Genomic DNA, 10,050 nt, shown 5'->3' with positions numbered 1-10,050 from the left:
CCAATTTACCACCCGATCACCCAGATCATTAATATATATGACAAACGAGATTTAATATACAGTACATGACAAACAAGGGGAGTACAATACAAAAGCAAGGAGATAATGCTGAAGCTTTATCAGACACTAGTCAGGCTGCACTTTGAGTATTGTCAACAGTTTGGGCCTCATATCTCAGAAAGGATGTGTTGTCAATGAAGAGAGTCCAGAGGAACTCATGGGGATGATTCCAGGAATGAAAGGGTTAACATATGAAGAGCGATAAGCAGCTTTGGGCCTGTACTCAATGGAATTTAGAGGAATGTGGGGGGATCTCATTGAAACCTACCAAATGTTGAAAGGACCAGATAAGGTGGAGGTGGAAAGAATATTTCCTATGGTGGAGTGTCCAGCACTAGAGGATACACCTTCAAAATTGAGGGGTGCCCTTTTATAACAGAGGTAAGGAGGATTTTTTTAGCCAGTGAGTGGTGAATCTGTGGAATGCTCTGCCACAAACTGTGGTGGAGGCCAAGTGTGTGGGTATATTTAAAGTGGAAGTTGATAGTTTGCTGATCAGTCAAGGCATCAAAGGATATGGAAAAAAGGCAGGTGTATGGGGTTGAATGGGATCCAGGATCAGCCATGATGGAATGGCAGACCAGACTCAATGGACTGAATGGCCTAATTCTGCTCCTATGTCTTATGTTATTATACTGGAAAAATTGCAGAAAAGATTTACAAGGATGATGCCACAACTTAAAGGAATGAGTGATAGGGGGAGGGCGGACAGGTTAGGACTTGTTTCCCTTGGAATGTAGCAGACAATGAGAGAATGAGAGGTTGTTTCTAGAGCTGTGCCAAATCATGAGGGGCATAGATAGGGTAAATGTTTTTTTTCTCTCAGTTGGGAAAGCAAGAACTAGAGAGTATAGGTTTAAGTTTAAAGGCAAAATAATTAATAGAAATCTGAAGGAAAGTTTGTTACACAGAGGGCAATTCATATATGGAACGAGCTTTAGAAGAGAATTGGACAAGTACACAGAGAGAAGGTTTAGAAGGATATGAGCCAGGTGAACAAGCTTGAATGAACATGTTTATCCGTACGGAACAGTTGGGCTGAAGGGCTTGTTTCCGTGCCGTATGTCTTCATGACAATGACCTAATCCTGCTCCTTTCTTTGTGTTTCTATGAGATACGACAGCACGTAAGGCTTCTTGGTGCTGGCACACACATTTACCAACCTTAAATGTATACTAAATATAAATACTTCAGGAACAGCTTCTTCCCCTCTGCCATCTGATTCCTAAATGGACATTGAACCCGTGAACACTACCTCACTTTTTAAATCATTATTTCTGTTTCTGCAACTATTTTAAAATGTTATACATAGACACACACACATACATACAGTTACTGTAATTTATTTATTTATTTCTATATTGCCAAGTATTTCATTGTACTGCTGCTGCTAAGTTAACAAGTTTCACAACATACACCAGTGATAGTAATTCTGATTCTGATTCTGAAGAAAGCATAGATTTATTCTTTACAATCTAAGTGTAGAGTTAAATGAGGTTGCTAAGTAGCATATTAGTGGTGATCAGTAAGTTGTATTTATGAGCCTCTTTAGGGCCATTCCAACAACTACCCTCTCACTGAATATTCATCATGCATTTCAGAGAATAAAAATCTCTAAAATATTTCTATGTGGGAAGAAAGTTCATAGGCATGTCAGTTCTCTTCTGTTATAATTCTTGTGTGAGTTAAACAATCCAGCAATTTTAATTAAAATACTAAAGCTTCTGTTAATTAAGTTGCCATCCAAATGAAACCCTTGACCTTTTTCCCCTGGTCTGTGAGCTGGCTCTATTTAAAGTTCAATATAAGTTCATTAACAAATAACATCTACACTCAGTGGCCACGTTATTAGGTATAGGGGTCGAACCTGATGTGGCCTTCTGCTGCTTTTGCTCATCCACTTCAAGGTTCAACATGTCGTGCATTTGGAGATGCTCTTCTGCACACCACTGTGGTAACACGCGGTTATTTGAGTTATTGTCACCTTCCTCTCAGCTTGAACTAGTCTGGCCATTCTCCTCTCATCACTCTCATTAACAAGGTGTTTACACCCACAACTGCTGCTCACTGGATTTTTGTTTTTATTTTTCATAACATTCTCTGTAAACTCAAGACTGTTGTGTGTGAAAATCCCAAGAGATCAGCAGCTTATGAGGTGCTCAAGCCACCCCGTCTGGCACTCCAGTGTCAGCCAAAGTCACTTAGATCACATTTTTTCCCCATTGTGAGGTTTAGTCTGAACAACAATGGAATCTGGAAACATAGAAACCTACAGCACAGTGGGCACGTGGCCAAGTGGTTAAGGCATTGGACTAGCGACCTGAAGGTCATGAGTTTGAACCCCAGCCGAGGGAACGTGTTGTGTCCTTGAGCAAGGCACTTAACCACACCTTGCCCTGCGATGACACCGGTGCCAAGCTGTATGGGTCCTAATGCCCTTCCCTTGGAGAACATTGGTGTCGTGGAGAGGGGAGACTTGCAGCATGGGCAACTGCTGGTCTTCCATACAACCTTGCCCAGACCTGCGCCCTGGAGAGTGAAGACTTTCCAGGCACAGATCCATGGTCTCGCAAGACTAACGGGTGCCTTTGCAGCACAATACACGCCCTTCGGCCCTCAAAGCTGTGTCAAACATGTCCTTACCTTAGAAATTATCTAGGGTTACCCATAGCACTCAATTTTTCTGAGCTCCATGTATCTCTCTAGGAGTCTCTTAAAAGATCCTACAGTATCCGCCTCCACCACCGTCGCCAGCAGCACTCTCTGCGAAAAAAAATTTGTGGCAGAAACGATAGGGTCTTTTAAGAGACTCCTGGTAGGTACAAGGAGCTTAGAAAAATAGAGGGCAATGGGTAACCCTAGGTAATTTCTAAAGTAAGCACATGTACAGCGCAGCATTGTGGGCCGAAGGGCCAGTATTGTGCTGTAGGTTTTCTATATTTTTAATAGATCTTACCCAGAGTAGGAATAAAGAGGGCCTTTTCTGGCTGGCTGCCAGTGACTAGTGGTATTCTTCAGGGGTCAGTATTGGGACCACAAGTTTTCATACTGTTTGTCAATGATTTAGATAATGCAATTGGTTTTGTGGCAATGTTTGTGTATGATTTGAAGGGTAGAAAATTCAAACATCAGAGGTGCAGAGGACTTAGGAGTCCTCGTGCAAAACTCCCAGAAGGTTAATTTACTAGTTGAGTCTGTGATAAAGAAGGCAATTGCAATGTTGTCATTCACTTCAAGGGGAATAGAAAATTAAAGAAAGGAGATAACACTGAGCCTTTATAAGACACTAGTCAGGCCACACTTAGAGTATTGTCAACAGCTTTAGGCCCCATATATCAAAAAGGATGTGTTGTCATTGGAGAGGGTCCAGAGGTGGTTCATGTGGATGATTCCAGGAATGAAGGGGTTAACATGTGTGGAGTGTTTGGCAGTTTTGGGCTTGTACTCACAGGAATTTAGAAGAATGCAGGAGAAGGGGATCTCATTGAAACCTACCGAATGTTGAAAGGTGGATGTGGAGAGGATGTTTCCTCTGGTGGGAGTGTCCAGAACTAGAGGACACAGCCTCAAAATTGAAGGGTGACCTTTTAGAACAGAGGTAAGGAGGAATTTTTTAGCCAGAGATTGGTGGATCTGTGGATTGCTCTGCCACAGACTGCAGAGGAGGCCAGGTCTGTAGGTATATTTAACGTGGAAGTTGATAGTTTTCCGATTTGTTAGGGCATCAAAGGATATGGTGAGAAGACAGGTGTATGGGGTTGAGTGGGATCTGGCATCAGCCATGATGGAATGGCGGAGCAGACTCGATGGGCTGAATGGCTTAATTTGCTCCTATGTCTTATAGTCCTATGCCACACTTAATAATGAAACCGCAGACATAAGAACAAAGGCTTTCTGCTTTGCGCGTGACTGTGGATTTCTCAATACTGTTATTGTGAAATTGAGAATTTTGACTCTGCTGAATTTCAAAGTTTAAAGTAAATTTATTATCAGAGTAGCTGTATATCACTATATACTACCCTGAGATTTATTTTCTTAGGGACATTCATGGTAAATACAAAGAAGCACAATAGACTCAATGAAGGACCACTCACATCAAAGACTGACAAACAATCAATGTGCAAAGGACAACAAGCTGTGCAAATACAAAAATGAAAACTAACAATAATAAAGCAACATGAGTTGTATTGTCTTTAAAAGTGGCTTATAGGTTGTGGAATCAGTTCAGTTTTGGGGTGAGTGAAGCTTGCCTTCTGCTTCAAGGCCTGTTGATTGAGGTGTGGTAACTGTTTCTGAACCTGGTGGTCTGGGACTTGAGGCTCCCATAACTCCTTCCTGATGGCAGCAGTGAGAAGAGAGCGTGGCCTGGATGGTGGGGGTCCGTGATGATGACAACGGCCTTCTGGTTCGCGTAGATGTGCTCTATAGTGAGGAAGGCTTTACCCATGCTGGACATATCTGCTACTTGGAGCCATAGAAAAGAACAACACAGAAACAGGCCCTTTGGTCCACCTAGTCTGTGCCAAACCATTTAAGCTCCCTACTCCCATTGACCCTCACTTTTTGTCAGGTTTTCTGTTCAATGGCATTGCTATTTCCATACCAGGCTGTGATGCAGCCAGTCAATATACTCTCCTCCACACATCTATAGAAATTAGTCAAAGTTATAGATGTCATGCCGAATTGTGCTTTCTTTGTAGTTGCATTTGCATGTTGGGCCAGGACAAGTCCTCTGAAATGGTAGCACCAAGGAATTTAAAGTTGTTGACCTTCTCCACCTCTGATCCCCCGTGAGGTCTGTTTCATGGAAGTCTGGGTTCCTCCTCCTGAAGTCAGTAATCAGCTCCTTGGTCTTGCTGACGTTGAGTAAAAGGTTGCTGTTGTGCCATCTACATATGGAAGTTTGTAAAAGTTTTAGATATCATGCTAAATCTGCCCAAAGAAAGCGGAGACGCTGCCCTGCCTCTTTTGTAACAGTGCTTGACTCAGGACAGGTCCCCTGAAATGATAATGCCCAGGCACTTAAACTTGCTGACCCTCTCCACCTCTGATGCCCTCGTGAGCTCTGGCTCGTGGGGCTCCAGGTTCCTCTTCACGTAGTCAAAAATTAGCTCTTTGGTTTTACTGACACTGAGTGAGAGATTATCGTCAAAGTTCAGATGAGTCAATTGTCACAAGATTATAAAATGTTTAGCAGTGAGAAAACTAATTGGAACTTCATTTGCCTCAAGTTTGGGGAAGTTGTTGAGCATGAAAGCTAATGGAGCAATGTGCACTCAGTGGATCGTCACTCCACTGTGCACGTGCATACAGCTTAACGAACAATTGTTCCTCAGGGACCAAGGGTGCAAAACACAATACATATATCACATACAGCACATAAAATTACATTAACACAATAATATTAACAGGTCAAAAAGTATTTTGTAGATGCACAAGTTGACATAAAGTCCCTATGATACAGGAACACTGTGAAGCCATTTGGTCCAACAAGTCTGCTCTGCCATTCCATCATGGATGAGTTATTATCCCTCTCAAAACCATTCTTCTGCCTTCTCCCTGTAACCTTCGTTGGCCTGACGAATCAATAACTGATAACCTCCGCTTTAGATATACTCAGTGACTTGAGCTCCACGGCCGTCGTGGCAATAAATTCCACAGATTCACCACCTGCTGGCTAAAGAAATTCCTCCTCATCTCTGTTCTAAATGGACATCCCTCTATTCTGAGGCTGTGCCATCTGGCCCTAGGCTCGCCCACTATAGGAAGCATCCTCTCCATATCCACCCTATCTAGGCATTTCAATCTTCAATAGGTTTCAATGAGATCCCCCCCTTATTTTTTTAAACTCCAATGAGTACAGGCCCAGAGCCATCAAATACTCCTCAAATGATAATCCTTTCATTCCTGGAATCATTCTCATGAGTCTTCTCCAATGCCAGGACATCTGTTTCATTTATTGTGCATTGTTACGAACTATAACATTTTAGAAACAAACCAGCAGCAAGAGATCTCACACAGAGTCAGGTTTTAATGTTAAAACCACTATCTTTATTAGTATCTACTTATAGTATTGTAACTCAACCAAGATAAACAAAAGTTAACAGTGTTATGTGTGTAAATCTAACTCCCAAACTATTGAGCTTGGGGAACAAGGTTTAGAGTCCTGAAATGGTAAAGTAGGAAAGTTCAGTAATCCACAAAATAAATGATGGGAGAGAGATATTTTGTAATCCACATTGTAATGTTGTTATCATGTTGTAATAAATCCAAAGGGTTTCTGCAGTTATACTAATAGCAAAAGGATAGTGAGGGATAAAATTGGTCCCTTAGAGAATCAGAGTGGACGGCTATGTGCGGAGCCAAAAGAGTTGGGGGAGATTTTGAACAATTTCTTTTCTTCGGTATTCACTAAGGAGAAGGATATTGAATTGTGTAAGGTAAGGGAAACAAGTAGGGTAGTTATGGAAACTATGATGATTAAAGAAGAGGAAGTACTGGTGCTTTTAAGGAATATAAAAGTGGATAAGTCTCCAGGTCCTGACAGGATATTCCCCAGGACCTTGAGAGAAGTTAGTGTGGAAATAGCAGGGGCTCCGACAGAGATATTTCAAATGTCATTTGAAACTAGATGGTGCCGGAGGATTGGCGTATTGCTCATGTTGTTTCATTGTTTAAAAAGGGTTCTAAGAGTAAACCTAGCAATTATCGGCCTGTGAGTTTGACGTCAGTGGTGGGTAAATTGATGGAAAGTATTCTTAGAGATGGTATATATAATTATCTGGATAGACAGGGTCTGATTAGGAACAGTCAACATGGATTTGTGCATGGAAGGTCATGTTTGACAAATCTTATTGAATTTTTTGAAGAGGTTACTAGGAAAGTTGACGAGGGTAAAGTGGTGGATGTTGTCTATATGGACTTCAGTAAGGCCTTTGACAAGGTTCCACACGGAAGGTTAGTTAGGAAGATTCAATCATTGAAGTAGTAAAATGGATTCAGCAGTGGCTGGATGGGAGACACCAGAGAGTAGTTGTGGATAACTGTTTGTCAGGTTGGAGGCCGGTGTTTAGTGGTGTGCCTCAGTAATCTGTACTGGGTCTAATGTTGTTTGTCATATATATTAATGATCTGGATGATGGGGTGGTAAACTGGATTAGTAAGTATGCAGATGATACTAAGATAGGTGGAGTTGTGGATAATGAAGTGGGTTTTCAAAGCTTGCAGGGAGATTTAGGCCAGTTAGAAGAGTGGGCTGAAAGATGGCAGATGGAATTTAATGCTGATAAATGTGAAGTGCTACATTTTGGTAGGACTAATCAAAATAGGACATACATGGTAAATGGTAGGACATTGAAGAATGCAGTAGAACAGAGGGATCTAGGAATAATGGTGCATAGTTCCCTGAAGGTGGAATCTCATGTGGATAGGGTGGTGAAGAAAGCTTTTGGTATGCTAGCCTTTATAAATCAGAGCATTAAGCATAGGAGTTGGGATGTAATGTTAAAATTGTACAAGGCATTGGTAAGGCCAAATTTGGAGTATTGTGTACAATTTTGGTCACCGAATTATAGGAAAGATATCAACAAAATTGAGACAGTACAGAGAAGATTTACTAGAATGTTACCTGGGTTTCATCTCCTAAGTTACAGAGAAAGGTTGAACAAGTTGTGCCTTTATTCTTTGGAGCGTAGAAGGTTGAGAGGAGACTTGATAGAGGTATTTAAAATTATGAGGGGGATAGACAGAGTTGATGTGGATAGGCCTTTTCCATTGAAAGTGGTGGAGATTCAAACAAGTGGATATGAGTTGGGAGTTACGGGGCAAAAGTTTACGGGTAACATGAGGGGGAACTTCTTTACTCAGAGAGTGGTAGCTGTGTGGAACGAGCTTCCAGCAGAAGTGGTTGAGGCAGGTTCGATGTTGTCATTTAAAGTAAAATTGGATAGCTATATGGACAGGAAAGGAATGGAGGGTTATGGGCTGAGTGCAGGTCGGTAGAACTAGGTGAGAGTAAGAGTTTGGCATGGACTAGAAGGGCCGAGGTGGTCTGTTTCCATGCTGTAATTGTTATATGGTTATATGGTTAATGGAGACAGAAAAGGTAAGTATGAAGTATTCCATAGGTTCCCAGCTGGTAAAACAAGATAACAGTCGCCGTAGATCTTGTCCATCGTGGCATTCCAAACCCACACAGGAATTATTACCGAAAGTGACCTGTCACAGGGATATCGTCTTTCAGGGGTTACCACACAACATACCCAGGCAAGGGCTACAGAAGTGGTCCCAGAAGATATCCCCAAAAATCCACTCCTATGGATTATATGAGGTGACAGTCACAGATTCGTTGTGCACCGTGTGTCAATGTTTAACCCACCCTTGTGGGCACAGGAAAGTTCCAAGCTTCAGCTGCGACAAGCGGAAGCTATCGGCTTCCCCAGTCTCACTCTACTACGACTGAAGGTCTCTCTCTCTCTCTGTCCGTGTAAAAATCTGAAGCAAACTCCTTCAGCCTGTGACTGATGTCATAGTCCTGCTTCACGCAGGTGCTTAAAGTGACAGTCCACAGTAAACCGAACCTGTGGGTTCGTAACAGCATCATCTTTAATAACCTGGTTAGAATATGTGTTAGATTTACTCTGTGCTCCTGCTTAGAATGGGATGGTTAGTACAAGCGAATGAGACAAAATCTGACATATGCTAACTTTTATTTGGCTACTCAATCAAGATTTCTCAAATGCCCTTATTGAGGGCCTCATTGGCTACTTCCATTGCTAGTAGTTTTGGGACTGAGTGTCAGATGCATTCCTCTTATCCATCTCAATGTCCCAGGACTGAGCAATGGAGCATGGGGCTAAACTAACGGAAACAGGGAACAGGAAAAGTGAGAGAAAAGCTTGTACAGCATCTTCATCACCTATTCCTCTCCATTTACTTAACATTATTGGCTTATTGTCTGGCAAATCAGTAACTTGGTTTATTGTTATCACATGCACTGAGGTAGAATGAAAATTATGTTTTGCATTGCATTCATGTTATTCATTTCATCACCCCAGTATATTGAGTAGTACAAGGGAAAGCAATAAGAGAATGCACAATAAATTGTCCACAGTTCCAGAGCAGTGCAGACTAAAGTGTAAGACCATGATGAGGTAGATTGTGAGGTCAAGAGTCTATTTTATCATACAGTGGTGGAGGTGGGGGTCGAATAGAGTGACGGCAGCTGTCCTTGATCCTCTTGGTGCATGCTTTCAGGTTTTTGTACCTTCTGCCGGACGGGACGGGGTAGAAAAGTGAATGTCTAGGTTGGGTGGGGTCATTGATGTTGGCTGTTTAACCAAGGTAGCAAGGAGAACAGATAGACTAATCGAGGTCGGCAGGATGAGACTTTCTGCCTCTCCTGCCCCTTGAAAACCCATCTCTGGGGATTTTATGACTGGATCCAAGGTGTCTCCATTGAGAGCAGGAATTCTGTTTGGATGCTGTGGTGAACTGATCAGAGATGTGGATTGAAATGAGCAGAACTGATGGAGAAGACTAAAGGTCGAAGACCTCCCCAGCTATTTCGCAATCATTTTAAATTTTGTTGCTCTTTGCATTTCCACATTTATGATATTTCTTTCCAGCCCTTCCTTACAATTTAACTCTCTAAAAATAATGGCAAGTTTATAAAACTCTCAACTGCCTCTTGTTCTAGAATATCTCCCTTCAACTGGAATTAAAGATGTGCATTGAACAGAATAGACTCATAGAGACATAGAATACCACAGCACAGAAGCAGGCTCTTTGGCCCATCTAGTCCATGCTGAACCATTAAGGGTCTCGGCCTGAAATGTCGACTGCACCTCTTCCTACAGATGCTGCCTGGCCTGCTGCATTCACCAGCAACTTTGATGTGTGTTGCATTAACCATTGACCTGCACCAGAACATAGCCCTCCATACTCCCACCATCCACTAACCTATCCAAATTTCTTTTAAATGTTGAAATT

The sequence above is a fragment of the Mobula birostris genome, chromosome 1 (assembly GCF_030028105.1).
Source record: "Mobula birostris isolate sMobBir1 chromosome 1, sMobBir1.hap1, whole genome shotgun sequence".
Classification (NCBI taxonomy): domain Eukaryota; kingdom Metazoa; phylum Chordata; class Chondrichthyes; order Myliobatiformes; family Myliobatidae; genus Mobula; species Mobula birostris.
This window is presented reverse-complemented; position numbering follows the sequence as displayed.